Source organism: Aristolochia californica, unplaced genomic scaffold, assembly GCF_029961685.1.
Source record: "Aristolochia californica isolate CCGP_79_NKW_82.1479 unplaced genomic scaffold, dmAriCali1.0.hap1 SCAF_4, whole genome shotgun sequence".
Taxonomy (NCBI): Eukaryota; Viridiplantae; Streptophyta; class Magnoliopsida; order Piperales; family Aristolochiaceae; genus Aristolochia; species Aristolochia californica.
This window is the reverse complement of record NW_027182103.1, coordinates 34,589,403-34,612,065: the sequence shown is the minus strand read 5'-3', so window position 1 is coordinate 34,612,065 and position 22,663 is coordinate 34,589,403. Positions and strand designations below refer to the sequence as shown.

At 37.2% G+C, this 22,663-nt stretch overlaps 1 pseudogene; it reads right to left on the bottom strand.

Annotated features, from left to right (window-relative positions):
* Positions 1–360: 360 nt before the first annotated feature.
* LOC137963268 (pectin acetylesterase 12-like) lies at positions 361–22,663 on the bottom strand (annotated as a pseudogene).

Sequence of the window (22,663 nt, the reverse complement as noted above, 5' to 3'; positions counted from 1 at the left end):
CATGAATCACTCTAAATCCGACAAAAGGACAAAAGAGCTTGCATACATATATTCAAGAAGATTCTTATTAATCTATTTCCCATGCTAATCAGGTCATTAATACATGTCTTATTATTTACCCTTTTCACTGGAAAACTAGAAACAATAACTTCCCTCTTTAATAATACTTGCATGGGGGAAGCAGATACCTATAGAGGGCACAAGAATTGACATGCAAATTACAACATGCTAGACATTGCAGTAACAGCCAGCTGCTCATTGGGTCTCATATTCTACACCTTTTTGCTTCAAATCTTCTTGATATGAATATGCACCTGAATTGAGTGCAAATAATAGTGAAGAGATCCAATGTTGACTTCTTCACTGAAAGACGAGGTTGTGACAACTTTGGTCTCAAAGGTATGCACAGTCTATCATCTTCACTTCAGCTCGGTCAAAGTACCAATCACCGACAGCTACAACGATTCTCTGCTGTCAACAAATTTCAGATGTTTGTTTTTCAATGAGAATCTATGAGCAAAATAGTGACAGAGTTTTGAACCAAAACACTCTTCCAGTCTTTTCTTCCCCAGACTGGTGAATGAAAATTAAAATAGATAAGAGTAAATTGAAACCACACCCATAAACTGAACAGTCTGGTTGTGGCTGCCACTTGACATATCAGCTCTAAGTTTGACAGAGGGGGGGGGAGACAATCCTAATACCTTGTTCCTGATGACAGGTGAATTGTTGGCAAACCATGTGTCCTGCCTCTCTGATTGGCAATGGGCGAAACATGAATTTATGAACAACCCAATTTTGCTTCGACATTGAGAACCCTTTAATAGCTGAAAGCATTTTATTCCTAAAATCTGTTTAAGAAGATAACACCAAAGCTTCAAAGGCATTTCGAGGCCAATTATTGACATAAATGACACTATAGTACAAAGGTGAATAATAGTGAAAGAGAAGTACTCTGGAAGAATCTGATTTTTCTTGGTGTGCACCTTTCATAATTTAACTTGCAAGCATGCCATTCACCATACGGATCAATTGATGGTGGACACAAACTAGCTTGTTCTAGAAATAAACACAAAAAAATAAAATGAATAAGAAATAATTTAAAACATAAGCAGACATATTCAGTAAAGGATCATTCAGAATCTACAAAAGTTTACCTGCCAAACATCATATGCAGTATTCAGAAGAAAAAGTGGGGTCTTAATATTAGCCACAAAATTTTTCAGGGAAGAAACACTGCAAGAAAGTTAGAACCACATACATATATCTCCAGTTTATATGTTTTTATTTGAGAGTAAAAGAGAGAATAAAAAAGAAGGATGAATTTACAGAAGTTGGATCCTTATGCGATGTACAAAAGGGTGACAAGAAAGAGTCTATGCATATCAATTCTCATTTATTGTGCTCATTTATGATGATCATGCAGTATTTGCAATTAGCAAGAAGCAAGCACAAAATCAATAGCCTTGGCATAATTTCATGCTTGCCTAGTATTTGATTGAGATAAAAACCTTTAAAACAAAGCATGATCCATGACCCCTTGATTTCACTCATGATGACAATAATACAAGAAAAAGAGCAGAAAAAGCAAGCCATACGCATCAAGGAACATCCCGACATTAGCAAGACACTTGACTTTTATTGATCTTGGAAAGAGTTCTTTGAACTCATCACAATGCATTGTGGATGATAAACCTCCAGCAGAACAACCAAAAAGAAGAGCCTAGAATGCACCAACCAGATAAAATCACCAAAAACCCCAAGATTTTGTGTTAAAGTCCTTACACAAAAGAAGTGATAAAATCATTAGATGAAAGACCAAACCTCCTTAGCGTAGAGCATCCCCTTTGACATCAGAGCTTCTATGGCAGCCAACCAAATTCGTTGCCCACGAAAGACAAGCCTAGCAGCCTAAATAGAAAAGAGGAAATAAATATTTGTAGGAATTGGTCTAGAGCAAGGATGATTATGGTTGTTTTCATTGGAAACAAGAAAATAAATAGAAACAAATATCCCAAAGTACTTGGTTTACACCTTCACCGCTAAAGGATGCCCCATCACATATAATGGATAAGGGATTGCGAGGCCGCAGAGAGACGGAGAATGGAGAGAGATGGAAGAGAAGAGAGAGGGAGTAGAGAGATCGGGGGCCGCTGGGAGATGAGATAGAGGGTGCGGGAGAGAGGGCGAAAAGTTCGAAATAGAAGAGACTGAGAGAGTGGGTGTGGGAGAGAGGGGGAAAAAATCGACGAGGGTTTGAACCCCGGCGTTTGGTTGATCATGATTGGAAAAAACTGGCAGAAACCAGATTCCATAACTTAAACCGTAGAGATGATTTTTGGATTCATCTTAGTCATCTAGATGACTTGAACTCTGGTATTCCACTGACTAACGTCAGGAGATGAATTGAATAATGCGGCTGAAGTTCAACTCCAACGACAAGTAGACCCCCCCTCCCCCCCATCATAAGTAGATTTTGATAATTATATTTTATCTTTAGAGGAGCTCATTTGGTCATCTTGCAAAAAACTATTAGAATTGAAGTCAATCATTATGTGTGTTGATTTCCTAGAGTGAGCATAAAAGTGATCTGAAATATGTCAGCATTAGCATCATTTATGCTCAAAATTCCAACTTCTCCATGTCTGAAAGCTATTTTCTGAGCTGATGGGTGAGTTCAATTGAGAAAGAGAATAGGTAAACTGATTTTTATTACATTAACTGAAATTGCAGAATGTTTTAGTTTGCCTATCTTACTCAGAATTTTTTCTTTCTCCCACATTTATCAAAGTGCCCAATTTTATTGATCACACCCGTTTGTGTTACCGTCTCCATCCTACCAATCCCTTCCCAAGATTCCCTCTCCACCCGTGTTCTGTAGGTCTATTCCACATTCCCTCCAAAAAATAAAATAAAAAATTAAAATCTTAAGCAAAAATCTAGATATAAAATATTAAAAAGGAGCGCTATGTCGTTTGATTAAAGAATAAAACATTTATGGTTCGTGTCGAAACTGAACATAACGGCATTAATAAAGGAAAATAAAACAAAATCATACTGTTTCCCCCTCTTCTCTTCTTCCCGAATATTTTGAACCGTTAAAAAAAAAAACAAACTATACATGCAAATATGTTTTGCCGCCCCTAACCGCAACATTACTAGGGAGAAATTAGCTGGTGGCAGAGGAACAACAGGCAAAAAGGGGTGCAACATGAGGACTTCCCAAGAGGTCACCCATCCTAGTACAACTCTCGCCCAAGCGTGCTTAACTTTGGAGTTTTGATGGGCTTTCTTTTAATACAATCCACACAAGTACCAAAATCACTAAAGTCAAGAGCCTCAATGACTCCTTCATTTCCTAATCTCTTAATTCTAACAATGGAAATATTACATAATCTCCTATGCCACAACATAAAAGGTTTCTCAATTATAACACCATGTTTAATGCCAACATTTGTACCATGCAAAATTAAAAGACTACAATTAAGGGTAGAATTTAAAAGAAGTTTAAATAACCATCATCCAAAATACTTTTTCCAACAAGAATATTGTCTTTATACAAATGAATGAAATTAGTAAGGAAATTGAAACTGAAACAACAAGATAAAAGTCTAGAAACTCAAATAAGGTTTCTTGAAAAGGATGGAACATAAAAGGTCTTTTCAAAGCCTAAAACAAAACCAGAATTAAGGACAAGTCTATAAGTCTCAACTGCCCCCACATATGAACCTATCTTGTTTCTTGAATAGTTGGAACTTTAACTTTTCGTCGGTTTTCATTGGTTTAAGAAGTCATGCATGGTGTTAGCAACATGGATTGTAGTACTACAATCAATCTACCAAGTGTTATAAGAAATATTAACCATATTAGATTCAAAACATACTAAAGAGATGAGATTAACTTTCTTTTCAAGCCAATGTTTGAATTTGGGACAAGTCTTCCTTTTATGTCCTTTCTTCTTACAAAAGAAACATTTGATATCTCCCTTATTAACTTAATTAAGAGGGGATTTTCTCTTCTCGTTCTTAAATGGTTTCTTGCCACGAGTCGTCAAATTTTCACTTTCAATCCCCTCTTGATTCAGCCTCCCTTCCTTTTGTACACACATGGTCAGAAGTTCATTAATTGATCATTTCTCTCTATCTGTGTTGTAAGAGATCTTGAACGGTCCGTATTCAAACGAGAGCAAGTAAAGGATGAAGTAAACCACAAATGACTTGGACATCTCAATCTCCAGCAATTTCAGTCTAGCGGTAATGTCTCACATCTACACGATGTGCTCACGCACACCTTTGGTGCCTATAAATTTCATGGAACACATTTTCGTCATAAAGATGCTTGCTAATCGTTGATTTTTAGGATTCCATGAATTTAAATCATAGAGAAAAAGGGAAAGAAACCCATTGGGAGAAAATAGGAGGAAGAAGGGTTATGGAATTGATTATAACCCCCCCCTTGAAGCTCTATTTATAGATTAATAAGACTAATATTACAATAATACCCTTGAACTTTGGGTTTAGGGTTTTGGGTTTTAACCCAAGAACTTTAACTTAATTACATCAATGCCATCTCTATGAGATGACCCTTTATTTACCATCCTACCACCAATGTATGTGGGCCTATGGGCCTTCTCCTTGATCTGTGGGCCTTGAGCCCGTCTTCAATATCTCTTAGATGCATGAGTCTTCCTTGATCTTATGGGCTTGAGCCCATCTTCTAATACACTTGGATATGTAAGTCTTCCTTGGTCATGTGGGCTTGGGCCCTATCTTCCAACAATCCCCCTTATGTAGGGGCTGAGAGAACAACATGAACTTCTAGCTTGCGGGAAATGATATATAAAATATTTTTTTGTAAAATATGCCTCCATCTTCCATCACTCCCCCTCACGTTACTGCTCTCATTCATGAGGCCCAGTTGGTATAATATCAGTGGGAGTAAATCACTCCTAGCCGCTAAGACATAGCTCTGAAGTGTCCACCTCCACCACTGTGTCCCTCCACAGGATAATGACTCAAAAATGGTAGAGTAATATATGATATTAATAAGGGGAAGTACCATAAATATAATAATAAGTTCCTCCGTCAACTACTTCCAATGACAAAAAATTGATATTTTTGACGGGGATGAAGTTCCTCCGTCATAGATTTCCAACCACAAAAATTTTGATATTTTTTACAGGGATGAAGTTCCTTCGTCATGGATTCCAACCACAAATAATTTTGATATTTTATACAGGCATGAAGTTCTTCCGTCATGGACTCCCAACCACAAAAATTTGATATTTTTGACGGGGATGAAGTTCCTCTGTCATGGACTCCCAACCACAAATAAATTTGATACTTTTTACGAGGATGAAGTTTCTCTGTTATGGACTCCCAACCACAAGTAATTTTGATATTTTTGACAGGGATGAAGTTCCTCCATCATTGACTCCCAACCACAAAAATTTGTTATTTTTGACGAGGACATAAATAAATTAGGGTATTAGGCTACCTCTTCTTCGAAGTTAAATGTCTCATCAAAAGAGACACAATAGCAGCAGCTGAAATGGGCTCGAGCCCAATTTACACCACCCAAAATAATCCTTGTAAAATTGACCCATCAAATAATTTAATGCACATATCTGTACCAAATAATATGTTGACTAAGGAATAATCTTTCAATTCTTCACAATAAAACTCCAACCCGAGAAAAATTTACCGAGTTGCACGAAAATATTTATAAAACTTGGGCATGTATACAGAGGCAAAAAATAAGTGGCCCAAGTTGGTTGACCCAGATCGAGTTGACTCAGTCCGAGTTGGTATGGGTTAACTCGGTCTGGCTGGTGCTGAAACAGTGGTCGGGTGGGAACTCGGGCGCTGGCTTGACTCGGCCTTGCTGGATTGACTCAGGCGAGTCCAGGTTACGCCAACGGGCCATAGCACTGATAAATTCGTGTTTCCTAACTTAGGAAGCATGAAACATTTTAACAATGAAATATTCGTCTTCCTCCTCGGTTTCTTTGGAGGAAAAAGAGCTCGGAGGGAGCTCAGAAGGAAAGTTTCCACCCCTCTTCCTCCCCCACGTAGAGCAGAAAGTAGGAAAGAAAGTTTCCAACCAGACTTTATCTTCTCCATCCGTGGTGGGTCGTCTTTCCCCATGGCCGAACATAGAACGACGAAAAAAAATGCAGTAGCAGTACATCTTCTTCCCGAACGCCGACGTTGTGATGGGTTTGGTGACGAAGACAACTCGCCGGAAACAGTATTCCGGATGGAGTAAGCAGCTTGTTGAGAGAAGTTATTTTTTGCAAGTTGTTGTCGTCTTCGGCCTCCAAAAAAAATCGACAGCAGTAGCAGCGGCGGTGACGGGAAGGCTTCGACAGAGGACGATAAGCTGGACTGGTGCTTCTTCTCATGTTCATGGTGTCATAATCTCCGGTAACGACGACGTGACCTTCGGCAAAACAGACCTCGGCTTAACGGCAATAATTCCACAAGGGAATTATTTCCTCCAAAACGAAAATAATTATGGCGCATGCTTCCAATAGAGTGGCCGTGGAGGGCGGCAGAGACACTGTCGGAGAAGTTAAGCGAGAGGAGCGGTGAAGTTAAGCGAAGACGACAACCAGTGGCAGCAGAAACACTACTCGGGAAGACGCCATGGATTTGCTCAAGAGTGAAGACAACATATTATATACCAAGGTTAAGGCAGTTTATCGAGGTGGGAAGCAAACAATACCAATGGCAGATTAATGAGAGAAAAAAATAGAACTCCATCTCATCGTACTCTAGTAGACAAATAAACCAAAGAAAGAAAAACAATACCATTAAAATAAACCACGAATTTCACTAACTAAAAAAAAATATAAAAAAATTTAAAATCAAAGCTCTGATACCATGTTGATTTTCAGGACTCCATGAATTTAGCCATTGGAGAAAATGGAAAAAAAAACTCATTGGGAGAAGATAGGAGGAAGAAGGGTTATGGAATTGATTATAACCCACCCCCTGAATCTCTATTTATATATTAATAAAACAACTATATTATAATAATAGGGCTGAACTTAGGGTTTGGGGTTTAGGGATTTAACTCTGGAATTTTAACTTAATTACATCAATGCCATCTCTATGAGATGACTCTTTATTTACCATCCTGCCATCAATGTTTGTGTGCCTATGGGCCTTCTCCTTGATCTGTGGGCCTTGAACCCCTCTTCAATATATCTTAGATGCATGGGTTTTCCATGATCTTATGGGTTTGGCCCATCTTCTAGTGCTTGAATATGTGAGTCTTCTTTGGTCGTGTGGGCTTGGTCCCTGTCTTCCAACACTAATGTTTTGTCACAAGTCTCAAACTGATCCTAAATAGTTTGAAGATGTTCTTTTGATTCTGCAAAATCAAGGATGAATCCATGGATACTTTTCCCAATGAGACACTTGATAAACATAAAACTTAAGCAATCTAATCGCTCCCAGAGATCAAATGATATTTTTTCAACTTGGGTACTTGATTCCATGGGCCATGGAGGCTCATCCACTCAAAATGCCAAAACAAGGTACTGCATGTTAGAAATTGTACACCCTAATTTCAAAATAATGAGAACAATAATAAGAATTGTGTAAGAAGGACAAAAACAAACACGAAAATACACAACAAGGTTTATACAGGTTCGCCTCATGGTGAGACTATGTCCTGTCTTCCGCCATTGCAATAATCCACTATGAAGATGAAATAACATACAAAGAGAAATCGCCCTAATAGTGGCAAACCCCCAATTTGAAGAGAAAACTAGGGAAACCACATTAAAAAAATGAAATTCCTAAACTTTCCTTAATGAAATAACAGTCAATATATCGTGGATCAGATGGGGGCTCCGCTCTCCTTCCAACCCCTATGTCGACCTTACCGCGAAGGTCGATCTGCAACCAACTGAGTGTAAGGCATTAACTAGGCTCCACCATTTGACACCGCACTCCAATGCAAGGAATATTTTCTCCTTCCAATCATCATAATTATTACCATTCAGAGGAATAATATTGGAGAAAAAAATTTGGAATAGATAAAGTTTGAAGAACTGCAAAATAAACAACAATGTTACTAAAACATGCAATGGAACCAAAAATTGAATATTTACTCATGTAAATAAATTCAAACGAACTAATCAACATGTGAGTAGGCTTAGATTATAACACAAACGATTTATATCACTTTATGATGGCATTTTAAATTTATCTTTATAGAAAATTTCTAGACCTGTGGGCGACTAAAAAATTGTTTTAAATGTTCCTATCCAATTCTAATTAATCACTTAAATATAAAAATTACCACGTGAGGTTAAATTATTAGCTTGCCGTGGTTAATCACAAAATTTTATGTCATTAACTTAATGTGACTAAACTTAATGTCACTATACATTTTTCATAATTAAGAATGTTGTGGTTATTACTTAATTAATCAAATGTAAACCAAAATATGACATCAAAATAATTGATTAAAATTTATGCCAATTATTAATTTCTTATATTTAGGTCAATCAAAATATGCATAGAAGATTATGTATGTATAAAACCTAAATAAAATTTTCACATTTAAAAATTAATGCATATTAAACATTCATATATGCATATCCAATTATTTAATCCATATGCACTAAAATGAAAAGGAATGAAAACTAAAATATTATATTTTTCCTATTATTTATATATGAATTAAGTGTATCCAATGATAAAACTGGGGTTGGATGGGCCATGAGCACGTTTGGTGCTCTTGCGCGTACAGTGGTGCGGGACAGCTAGAGAGCATGATGTTGTGCTCCTGGCTTTTGCTGCGCTCCAACGAGAGCACAGAACGCCAGCGCACACAACACCTGTCTCAGCTCTGTCCGGTCGCGACGCTCTCAGCTGAACACAACCAAGCATCTTGTCCAAGCATCTCATCCATTCGGGACTCTACTCACCATCCCCGCGCCGCCGTCTCCTTCCTCAGGTGCCATCGTCGTCGATGAGCGTCCGACGAGCGCAACATGTCGGTGTATACAAGCTTCCATTACGATGTCTCTCTCTCTCAGTGCTCTATGACTGCTCCTCTGGACTACGATTCAATGTGTAAGATGGTTCACAAGCCGTCACCTAGACGGTTCACGATCCGTCACTAAAGTGACCCATCCATCATACGGTTTTCCACTGATGGTGGTAACCGGTTATGACCTTTCGGTTTCCCGTTGTTTGGTGGTCTCCTTTGATGGAGAGGAGCCTATAAAAGGGGGTATGGTCTGGCAGAGGTAGGCATGAACGTTGCCATTGAAGAGCCTCTGTGATAGACGAGACATTCTGTTCGCAGGAGAAGATAGCAGAAAAGCTCTGTTCGCTGGAAGTTGACACCATGTCAAGAGGTATGATTTTGGTTTATGAATTTCATATATGGTTTCAAAATTCTATTTAAATCATTCCTACATGTGGTATTGGACCTCCCCTCTCTGATATGGAGTCATTTCCTTGGAGAGAAGCTCTTTGCATATGCTGCGAGCGCCAATGATGTGGAGCCAATCGGCGTCTCGTTCAGCACAGTACGTCTACCGACGTCGCCATCGGACGACGGCACCCGAAGTCTAACGGGCGGCAAAGTCTGGCAGAGAGCTGCCATGGATGTTGAGCGTCATCTCTACGCATGAAGACGACCTCCAACGCACGTAAATAAAAATAAAATTGAAACATCGGTAAACCAATTTCATTTAAATAACGAGTTGACTCGACTCGTACCGGTTGCGCATGATTGGTCTAGATGCAATGAGTTGGATGAGTTGACTCGACTCGGACTTTAACGAGTCGTTTGGGTTGAATCAAACGAGCGATTCGTGGACGGATGGGTTGAATCAAATGAGCGATTCGTGGCATGGATGGGTTGAATCATTTCAGTTCGCCTGTTCAAACTCGCTAAGCCAACCCGCCAGCGAACTGGCCAAGTCGACTCGGTAGACAGAATAAAAATCCTGCGCCTGCAGGAATTTGAACCCATGTGCAGGACACAGGGAAAAATATTTTAACCATTAGGCTATTTTGCTGTATGTGTTATCGTTGGTTACACATAAATATAGATTAAAATTGCAATAATCTATTTTTATGCAATTTTAATAATTGTGCAAAACAATTTATTTAGGTTTTATGCATACTTCAATTTTTTTATGCATATTTTAGTTTGACCAAAAAATAAGGATTATTAATTGACATTCATTTTAGTCAATTATTTTTTATGTCATATTTAGGTATACATTTGAATAATTGAGTAATTGCCACAACATTCTAAGCTATGCAAATGTTGAGTGACAATAAGTTTAGTCACATAAAAGATAATGACATAAAACAATTGTGAATAATCATGGAGATATAATAATTTAAAACCACAGGGTAAATGTTATATTTTTGTGATTAATCAGGATGGGAAAGAAATATTTTAAAAAAAAATTCTAGTTGCCCTCAGGCATAGAATATTCCTTTACAAACAAATTTCTAAATCCCATCATAAAGAGACATAAATTTCATATGTGTTATAATCTAAGCCCACAGGAAAGATTATAATGACACGCTGATTTATTTGTTTGGATTATTTATATAGGTAAATATTTAAATTTTGGCTTTATTACATGTTTAGTAAGCTTTTTAGCTACTTTTTGCAGCTCTTCAAATTTTATCTGTCCCAACCTTTGATTCTTCTATTGTTCCCCTCAATAGAGAAAATTATATTGAGTGGAAGGAGAAAATTCCATTGTTATTACGGTGCATGGATCTTGACTTAGCACTTAGAGTGGTTGAACCTCCAAAACCCACGAAATCTAGTACCCAAATTATGAAAACATTATTTGAACTTTAGGAGCGATCCAATTGCTTAAGTTTGATGTTTATTAAGTCTCATAATGGGAAGAGTATTTGTGAATCTATTCCTGAATGTGCCAAAGCCAAGGAATATCTTCAAGCTATTCAAGAACGGTTTGAGAATTCTGTTAAGGCATTAGCAAGCATCATGATAACCCAAATGTGTTCCTTAGTGTGTTTTGAATCTGATGTGACTCATGCTTCTTATAACACTTGTGGATTGATTCTGGTACTACAATCCTTGTTGCCAACACCATGCAGGGTTTCTTGAGCCAACGAAAACCGACGCCAAGTAAATGCTCCATCTATTCAGGAAACAAGATGGGTTCACATGTTGAGGCAGTTGCAACTTTCAGACTTGTCTTAAATACTGGTTTTGTCTTAGACCTTGAAAGGGCATTTTATGTTCCATCTTTTTCTAGAAACCTAATCTTAGTTTCCAAATTTTTACCCTTTGCATTCAGTTTTAATTTCGTTGGAAATTCCCTTCATTTGTACAAAGACCATTTTCTTGTTGGAAATGGCATTTTGGAAGAAGGATTGTTCAAACTTCTTTTTAACCCTACATTTGATTACAGTCTTACTACTGTGCATGATATTAATGTTGGAATTAAGAGAAGTGTTAGAAATAAGAAATCCTCAATGTTGTGGCATAGGAGTTTAGGTCATATCTCCATTGATAGAATTAAAAGATTAGTTGATGATGGAATCCTTGAGGCTCTTGATATTACTTATTTTAGTACATGTGTGGATTGCATTAAAGGAAAGCAAACCAACAAGTACAAGAAAGGTGCCAGAAGGACTTCTGATGTCATAGAAATAATACACACTGATATTTTAGGTCCTTATGATGAGGATTGCCTGGCTCACCGTCTCAAAATGGTGTTGCTAAAAGAAGAAACCGAATATTATTGGACATGCTGAGGAATATGATTTGTAACTCTGGTCTCCCATCATCTTTGTGGAGTGAAGCTCTCAAAACTACAGTCTATGTACTCAATAGGGTTCCAACCAAGGCGGTTCATAAAACGCCATTCGAGTTATGGAAAGGTTGGAACCCAAGTTTAAGGTATGTACATGTTTGGGACTGTCCAGTTAAAGTTTGACTTTACAATCCACATGTGACAAAGTTAGACTTTAGAACGGTGAGTGGACATTTCATTGCCTAATCGGAAAAGTCTAAGGGATACATATTTTATTGTCTATCTCATTCGACAAGAATTTTCGAATCTAAGAATGCAATGTTCTTTGAGAATGATGAGATTAGTGGGAGTAGCCAATCTCGAAACTTAGTTTTTGAGGAGAATACAAGTACTCCACCTACTTCTACAACTTTGGATAGATTGGTTGTTGTTCACAAAAATCATCAAGATTCGATTATTCAAGTACAACCAATAGTTGAAGAACCATCTCAGCTAGAGGATACACTTATAGATCAAGTTACTCAACATTCTCAACCTAAAAATGTTGAAGTACCATTAAGAAGATCTTCATGAGTTAGGAAACCTGCAATCTCTTTAGATTATGAAATGTACTTTGATGAATCTGATATGGACATTTGTGCTGAAGATGATCCTATTACGTTTTCACTGGCAATGAGCGGACAAATATCCACATTATGGAATGATGCCATGAAGGAAGAGTTGGATTCAATGGCTAAAAACCATGTCTGGGATCTTATTGAATTGCCTAAACGTGGGAAGGCCATTGGCTATAAATGGGTTTTCAAAACAAAAAAAACTCTTTAGGCAATATTGATAGATATAAGGCAAGACTAGTAGCCAAAAGATTTACTCAACAAGAAGGAATTGATTATTACAGAACTTTCTCTCTTGTTTCAAAGAAGGATTCATTTCGGATAATTATGGCATTAGTAGCTCATTTTGATATGGAGTTATATCAAATGGAGGTGAAAACGGTTTTCCTCAATGGAGACCTAGAAGTAGGGGTGGCATCGAGCAGAGCCGAGCCCGAACCTGCCTATGTACGAGCCGAGCCGAGCCGAGCCTCGTCTCGAGCCTAAAATTGTTATCGAGCTCGAGCCCAAAAATTTTAATCGACCTTGAGCCGAGCTTCGGGCCGAACTCGAGCCTCAATATACATTTAAAATTTTTTTAAAAATATATATCAAATAAATTGTATATAAAATTATACATATATTTTACATAAAATTGGACATGACCTCTACATAATATTAAGCATAACCTATATATATATATAATACATGTATAAGATTGGGCATAATGTTTTCTTAAAATTGAGCATAATCTACCTGTATAAAATTCGGCATGACCTCTACTTAAAATTGGGCATAATCAATATACATAATACCTGCATAAAACCTGCATAAACACTCCATAAGCACTCCATCAAATTATCTATACATTCCATAAACACTCCATGAAATTGTTTATACACTCCATAAAATAGTCTAAACACTTCATACACTGCATAACATTATAAATAAGCTCCATACATTAATCAAACACAACAAAATTAAATGAAATATCACTATCAATTTACAATCACCCAAATAAAAACTATAAATCCATTATAAAATTACAAACTATAGTTGTTTCTCTTAATGCCAGAAAATAATATGAGTCCCCGAATGAGCAAAATCTCCTCCTATGACAAAAACAAAAAAATAAAATTAGTTATTGTCAGATAAAAAAAATACTCTTCCACTACTAGTTACTTAATGTCGTTAAAAATATTAAAATTACCATGATGAGAGAAACATGAAAAATCATGTAGCTGGTAGCATTATCTCTACACTCTTCTTCTCAGGCTGTAATCATAAAAAAAATTTAATAAATAAAACTAAAAAATAAACTAAAAAATATCATAATAAATAATTAAGCAAAGAAATTCACCTTTTGATTTTTTTTTACACCGTGAATAACCCGAACCCAATCACTGCCACAAATCAAAGCTTGAACTGTATTTGGTGCCAAGGAAGAACGATATGAGTCTATTACTCTACCACCAGTACTAAATGTAGACTCTGAAGCTACTGTGGATATGTGAATTACAAGGATGTCTGCTGCCATCTTAGATAATACCCGAAATTTCATATGATTCACTTTTCACCATTCTAAAACATCAAAATCATATTGTGAAGTTTCCTCACAACTATATACACCTTCTTCAAGATAAATTTCTAATTCTGACCTTGGTGAATTAACTATATCCTTTTGTTTCATATAACTCATTAACTTTGACCAACCTGAACTTGATGAAGGCCTACAACTTGTCGAAACACCCATAGAGCTAGTACTTGAAACAATCTCTTCATTTCTAGTATCCACATTATAAAAGGATCCATATTCATCATAGATCTCATATAAGGTGCGTCGAACTAAATTTATATTCATTGTAGCTTCCTCAGAATATATCACTGGAAAACACTTTTCGATCAACTTTAATTTGACCCTTGGATCCAAAACTGAAGCAACAACCATCAATAAATTGCATTCACCGCAGTACTTCTCAAATTTCTCTTTCATTCTACTAACCATTGTCCTAATGAAAACATTTTCATTTGTAGAATGAAAATCCAGAACTTCTTTTACCCTATACACCTCACTAAGGTACAAATTAGAAGTAGTGTAGTCACTCCCAGAAATTATATTAATAACTGCATTAAAAACTTCTAGGATCTCACTCACCATGTCAACCTTTTCCCATTCATCAAAACTTGGCAAACAATCATAAGTTGGTTCTCTAACTTTAAATCTAGAAAATGCATCTTTGAATTTTAATGCAGAAGACAACATGTCATAAGTGGAGTTTCAACAAGTTGGACAATCAATAACCAACCTCTTTTCACCAAGTTCTAATTGTTGTACAATTTCAGAAAAAGTACGAAGTCTAGCCTCAGACAGATTTATGAATTTGATACTTTCAAGTACATTATCAATGATATCCTTAATCTGAATAAGACCATCTTGGACTAATAAGTTCAAAATATGAGTACAACAAAGCACATGAAACAACTTTCCACCATACACCAAATTTTTTTTCCTTGAAAAATCTTGTTTCAAAACTCTGATACAAACATCATTATATGTAGCATTATCAACTGAAATACTAAAAAATTTATTTTTGATCTCCCACTCTTTCAAACACTTGTAAATAGCATCTGCTATATCAACGCCATGATGAGGAGGAGGAACATGCACAAAACTCAAGACTCGTTTTTGTAGCTTCCAATTACTGTCAATAAAATGCCCAGTAATAATCCTGTATACAATCTTTTGATTTTGGGACTTCCAAAGATCCATGGTAAGACTAATCTTGTTAATCTCTTTTAACAAAATTTTCAATTTCTTTTTTTCTGCCTCATACACCTCCATACACTCCTTAATGGTCTTACGGGTTATTTTCTCATAATTCATATTTGCCATCTTCATTACAAAATTAAATCCCTCCTCTTCTACTATCATGAATGGATGCTCACGCATAAGAATCCAATGAGCAATGAGTACTCTCATTTTAGCTTGATCATATTTTCCTCCAAAATCCATAAAAGGAAGTCCAAATGGATTCTGATCAACATTAGACCCCGCTCCCACTGGTTGAAAGTTTAAGGTTTTTTGTTTTCTCATTGCCACTTTTCTACTAGTGCTACGTTTCAAATGTCGACTCATATGTGTGGTCACTCCACTACTAATAACACTCAAATTGATTTTATAATGAACACACTGAGCCTTTTTTGTACCATTAAGTGATACTTCTTTGAATTCCAACCACACATGAGACTTTTTTTGTCTTTTTGAAGTATGGGTAGAGTCATCTTCATACTCATTTATGGTAATTTCATTTGGGTCCACGTCTATGATAGAGGGTAGTGACTCTGGTGGAGTTGAGTCACTATTTATAGTCACACTAGAACTAGTGTTAATTATTGATGTCAATTGAGGAGGTGTTGACATTCTTACTTCTACAAAAAAATAAAATTACAAATTAAAAACATAGAGAAAAGAAAGTTATCCAAACAACAAAGATCCTACACATAATTTAAGATACTTGTCTATTCTTAGAGGAAGGTACGTGACGTTGTGACAATCAGGAACGACCCTTGTCTTTCAATGCAGCGGGGTCTCTTTGAGCCTGTACCCTTGCACCCAATAGTTTCCAGTCCAATATACCGATCATTTTTTATATATAAATTTAAAAACTTCAAAGAGAAGAAAATAAGCATACCAACATTCTCTTCTAATATTATGATGAAATTCAACCTCAATACCAAGAAATTGATTAAAAAAAAAATTCAAACCTTACATAAACAAAAAGTGTGTTCGCCGTTCAGGGGTATCTCCAAAAGCCTTTCCAAGAATGAATGAGCACTACTGAAATGAAATGAGAGTTAGAAATTTTGTAGGGTTCGGTCGGCGACGAAAAAAAACCAGAACATTAAATAAAAATCTTACCTCCCGTCGGACTGTTGCTTTCGTCTCGTCAGCGAGGAAGAACTTTGGATGAAGAAATTGAAGAGGAAGGATAAAAATAGATTGCAAGAAAGAGAGATAATTTACATCCATCTGTATCTAACGTATCAATTCAACGATATATTGGGTCTAAAAATAAAAATTATGTATTGTATTCCGAAATGTTCTGATCTAATATGTATGATGAATACATGCTTACTAGACTTGTTACTAGTCTAACATAACATAATTGGGTTGAGTTCCATATGCATAAAAAAAGTTTTGTTTTGGTGAACAACAATTTAATTATTATGGTTGTTTTATGGACCACAATATTATATTTAGGAAGAGGAAGAGTTCCATAGGAATAAGAAAAAATACATGAAGAAAGAACAAGCTCTGATCACACTAGATAGGTTTTTTTTTTTACAATTTTGCAGTTAGGACATGATTTTTGTCTACACAATTGATTCAAAGAGCATGTTATCGTAATTTTAATTCTCTCAAGTTATTGAAAAAAAAAAAAAACAAAACCAAGTCACAATAGAAGCTGCAGACATAAGGTAAAGACTAATCATTGCATTTTGGATAAAAAAAATCCACTACCAGATAAAATATAATTAATATGGACACAATCTATATGAACAAAGATCAATATAAGTAGTGAACTAGCTAAAGTAGATGTGCATTGTACATTGAAAATGTTGATAATCCACATATTGTGACTAGAAGAAGGGCTTTGAGAATTTGTCCACAGGAAAATCGTATAGGATACCAAATGTAGGACAACATATGAATGACAACTGTACAGAATGCAATGCCGAGCAAAGGATGAATGATCCTTTTCAGCTTAAACAGATTCTTAAGAGAGAACAGAAGTTTTATGCATTTAAAACCAATACCGTTGATAGCAATATAGATGGAAATTGGAAGGTCAAAGTTTAGGCCTGTGAGTAATAAGATAATAATCAACTACATGGTCTGCTAAATTCTCTTCGAGCTTAAAAAAAAACACATGATAGAAAATGATATGAGATAAACTTATTGATTGAGGAAAAAAGGTTAAAAAATGATTAAAATGATGTATTTAACTTTATCTGGAACATATACAACGAACCCCAGAGTCCTGTCAACCAAAGGCTAACTAGACTTACAGAAGATAAAAATGAAAAAAAAAATCAACACCGAAATTGCAGAGGAAGAAAACTTGCAGAAGATAAAAATGAAAAACAAAAATCAACTCCGAAATCGCAGAGGAAGAAAACATACAAAAGATAAAAATGAAAAAAAAAAATCAACACTTACAGAAATAGAGTGTTCACCGTTCGGGGATATCTCCAAAAGCTTTCAAAGAATGAAGGATCACTACTGAAACGAAGCGAGATTTAGAGATTTTGTAGGGTTAGGTCGGAGACGCAAAAAAAAAAATTAAATAAAAGTCGGACCATGGCTTTCGTTCGTCGGCGAGGAAGAACTTCAGATGAAGAAATCGAAGAGGAAAAAGATAGAAGAGGAAGACGAAAAAATCGAAGTCTTTGACAGGGATTGAGAAATCGGAGAGGGAGTGGGAGAACAAGGGATTTGAAGACAAAAATCCCTCGTTTCCCACGAATACCCGCCGACGGACAGTGATTTTTGCGAGAAAATCATGTTGAAACGGCATGGAAATGGTAGGAAATTGCAGAGAAGTATGGGTTCTAGACGGGTAGGACGGAAGGGAAGAAACGGGACTCTCTGTCCCGAAATGTTTTTTAGAACTCCCCAGATTCCCGAATTGCCACTAGTTAAAATGAGCCGGTTCACGAGCCGATGAGCTGAACTTGGGTCTGCTCGGGTTCGGCTCGTTAATCTAAACGAACCTATTTCTGAGCTTGAGCTCGGCTTGAGCTGGATATAAAACTAATCGAACCAAGCTGGAACCGAGCCGAACTCGAGCGGCTCGCGAACCGGCTTGGTTCGAAGCCACCCCTACCTAGAAGAAGAGGTTTACATGAAATAACCTGAAGGTTTAATTTTAGAGGGGAATGATCACTTGCTTTGTAGACTTAAGAAATCTATATATGGACTAAAACAAGCCTCCCGTCAGTGGAATTTAAAATTTCATGATGTTATTTCTGCATTTCAGTTGACAGAGAGTATCATGGATCAATGTATATACCATAAGGTTTGTGAGAGCAAAATAATTTTCTTAGTCCTATATGTAGATGATATTTTACTTGCTTCAAGTGATTTAGGATTACTTCATGAGGTCAAACGATTTTTCTCGTTGAAATTTTATATGAAGGATATTGGCAAAGCTGTTTATGTCATAGGCATAAAGATTGATAGAGACAAATCCCAAGGGACATTAGGAAAGTCTCAAGAAGCCTATATCAACAAAATTCTAGAGAGATATCGTATGAATAATTTCTCATATGGAGTTGCACCTATTGTGAAAGGTGACAAATTAAGTTTGGAACAAGGTCCATGAAATAATTTAGAGAGGGAACAAATAAAAATATTCCCTATGCTCCGGCAGGTTGGAGTTTAATGTATGCTCAGGTTTGCACAAGACCTGACATAGCATATGCAATGGGAATGTAGGGCAGATATCAAAGTAATCCCGATTTGGACTATTGGAAAGCAGCAAAGAAAGTCATGTGATACCTTCAGGGACTAAAAGACTACAAGCTTATGTACAAATGATCTAATCATTTGGAAGTGATTGGATATTCAGACTCTAATTTTGTTGGCTGCCTTGATTCGAGAAAGTCGACATCGAGATACGTCTTCTTATTACTTAGAGGGGCCATATCTTGGAAAAGTGCATAACAATCTTTGATTTCTACTTCTACCACTGAAGCAGAGTTTGTAGCATTTTTTGAAGCGTCATCATAGGCTATATGGTTGAGGAGTTTTATTTCAGGGATTAAAATTGTTGACACCATTTCTAAGCCATTAAGGATTATTACGACAATTCCGCAGCAGTGTTTTTGGCCAAGAACAATAAGAGCGGAAGTCGTAGTAAACATACTGACATAAAATTTTTTGTTATTCAAAAACAAATCAATGCAAACAAGATAGTTGTGGAACACATCAGTACTGGATTAATGATCGCTGATCCGTTCACAAAAGGTCTACTGCCTGCTGTTTATATGGGACATGTTGAACATATGGGACTCAATTCTATTAAGTAATTTATGTAATTGAGATTCCCTTTCTGTTTGTATCTCAATTTTGTCAATGAAAAACTCCATTAAGTTCATTTGTGTCTTCTCTTATTTGGTTTCATACATTAAGTTTAGAGAATGACAATATAAGATGACCCCGAATGAGCTTTATGCAAGTTCATTAATAAAGAAATGTGTCACATAAGGTTCTCATTCAAAGGAGAGTTGCACTGAAATACATGGAAGGTAATACTTGCTCTAAAGGACTTACCGCCACGATTCATGTAATTGAATCTTCTTTGTTTGAGTATAAGGATATTATATCTATGGAAGATATTCGTGAAAATGTATCAGTGATACATATTAAGTAGACATATGGGTCAAGTGGGAGACTGTAAGATGGTTCACGATCCGTCACTTAATTGACCCATCTTTCGGACAGTTTTCCACTGATGGTGGTCACCGGTTATGACCTTTGGTTTCCCATCGTTTGGTGGTCTCCTTTGATGGAGAGGAGCCTATAAAAGGGGGTTTGATCTAGTAGAGGTATGCTTGAACGTTTCCATCAATGAGCCTCTATGATAGAAGAGACATTCTACTCGCGGGAGAAGATCTGTTCGCTGGAAGTTGACACTATGTTAGGAGGTACGATTTTGGTTTATGAATTTCATATATGGTTTCGAAATTCTATTTAAAGTATTCCTACATGATGCACTGTTTGGTGCTAATTGCCACCCACCGAAGCAACGTCTCTCTACCGAGAATTAGTTGTGCACATCACCGGTCTCCAGGCGATTGGAAGTGAGAATGGGACCAACAGGGAGTTGGGAACAAAATGCTCACAAGGCGTCAATGGTTTAACATCAGCGCACATAGTGAGTCCCGTCGTTCAACTCCCCTCTGTAAACCCGAACGACGACTGATGGCTGGCTGTGGGCATTTTCTTCCCACGAACGCATTAGTTCCCACTAACCTCCCGGCACCTCCAGCGCATTGAGCGCAACCAAATCTGGCGAACCGGTGCAGTCATCCTGTCTAGCCGGGGATAGTGTTCGGAAACATCGCAGTCTAGCCGGGGAGCGCCGGCGTTTTTGAGATTCGTCAGGCACACAACGTATTGACAGTCGCACGTACCACCAATGGCGATCGAAGATACGCGGGGTTCACAATGCCTCATCGTAAGTCTACGTCCATCTAACCTAAAAAATTACATGTAAATTTTAATTTTTTTACGGCAAAATAAAAACAAAGATAATATTTTACAAAAAAAATATTGGAATTGTAATCAAGACGAAAGGTTCTGGTCTGATTCAACAAGAATTTTAAAGTAATATAAAATTCATAAAAAGAAAAGTGGAAGCGCAAGATGCATACCACCAGTCATAGTAGATAAAATTCTAGGAATTTGCAGAGAAACGTCGAGTTTATCCAAAGTCTCGTTGATGGAGAAAACTCAGGCTTATTTCTTGACCAAATCCCATTTAATGTACAATCCTTAAACCCTTCATTCGCATCAAAACATGAGGAAGTTGTAATTGCTCACTATCCTTACATCTAAGCGAAACTACCTAATAATGGGTTAAACCCAAAAAAGGAAAAAAACTATCTAAGAGGTCATGGGCCATTCTGAAAGGAGGGAGTGGAGGAAGAGTCATGAGATGCTTGGTAATGGGATTATAGAGATAATCACTGAGCTTCAGATTGGTGTGGATTTTCTTGAAATAGAAGATGACGCCATTGCATGAACCCATATTCTTGATGTTGTGATGTGAAGGGAAGACGAGGGAGTCTTGGAGTGTGAGTGTGTTATGGTCCCTCGCCATGGATCTAGTAACTCGGCAAAACACTGATGAATCCAGCACGTACACGGGTTTACTCTCCGTAAAGAACCAAGAATTTCGTCTCCAACCACTCTAAGTTGGAAACAAAATTCTTTTTCTCTCACAAATGAGTTTAGACGCTATTCACGCACGGGTAAACCACTATTCACGCAGGTAATTTAATAATAAAACTCCAACCTTATGAACTTAGGAAAATCAATCTCAATTTACCTTTTTTAACTTAGGTAAATCGTATCCCCTATTTTTGCCATGAAAGACCCTGTTTCGCCGTGAAGGGACCCTGTTTTGCGGTGAAGGAAGAAGAGTTCTTCTTCCCGAACAGGGTTCAATTCTCTTCCTTCGTCTTCCGTCCTCGGTTCCGTGAATGAAGCAAGCCTCTTACCGTCACGATGAAGCAGCAATTCCTCCGCCCTCGCCTTGGCTGAAGAAGGGGTTCACGCAACCCTTCTTCCTCCTTAGTTCTGTGAAACACCAGGTCTCTCTCCACCCCGTCAGGTAGAGACTTCCGATTCTCTTCCCTTCTCAACCTCCCCAACCCACTCACACAAGCTCTAACGCCAAAGGAAAGGTTCACGCCAAAAATCCCAGAAGAGGGAGCTCGAGGAGAACCTAGATTAACCTAATGTACTCTAGTTTAAGCTAAATTCGAACTTAGGTTTTATTTCTCCATTCTTACCCCTTAAATAGGGTAATTAACATCAACATAGGTTAGGGTTAAAAAACCCAATTCTACCCCTACCTTTAAGCCTTATTACAAATCAATAAAATTCAAAATTAAAAGCAACATAAATAATAAAAGTAAAGTAGATGACTCAGTATTATTGAGTCCATAACATCTGCCCCCCCTTGGAGACCGAGTTTGACCTCAAGTTCAGAAGCTGGGTAGACCTGGTGAAAGTTGTCGAGCCGCTCCCATTTTGCGTAGTTGTGGCCGATTGCTGCCTAGTAATGGCATGCAGGGAGATGTCCGGTGGTTCTTCCTCAATCATATCCTTTGTCACCTCGATATCCTCATCTTCAATCTTATCAATCAAAAACAATCTTTTGCACTGATGCCCAACCTGATATGGTTCATCACAATTGTAACATAGATTCTTAGCCCGCCGTTCCGCCATCTCAGCACTTGTCAATTTTTTTATATAAGGAGTTGTAGGATGACTAGATCTCGGATCCCTTGTCAAAGTAATATCCGGGTTGTTTCTCGGAGGAATGCGCTCCCCTAACCCTGGAGGTCGTCTGTGCTGTGCCTGCTGTCGCAATTCTAAATCAAGAGCTATATTCATAGCGCTGGATAAGTCAACAGGTCCATAGAGCTCTACCTCAAGCTTTAAGGCCTCCGTCAGTCCTGCTGTAAATAGTGTCACTTGTTGATCCACTTGTACCAT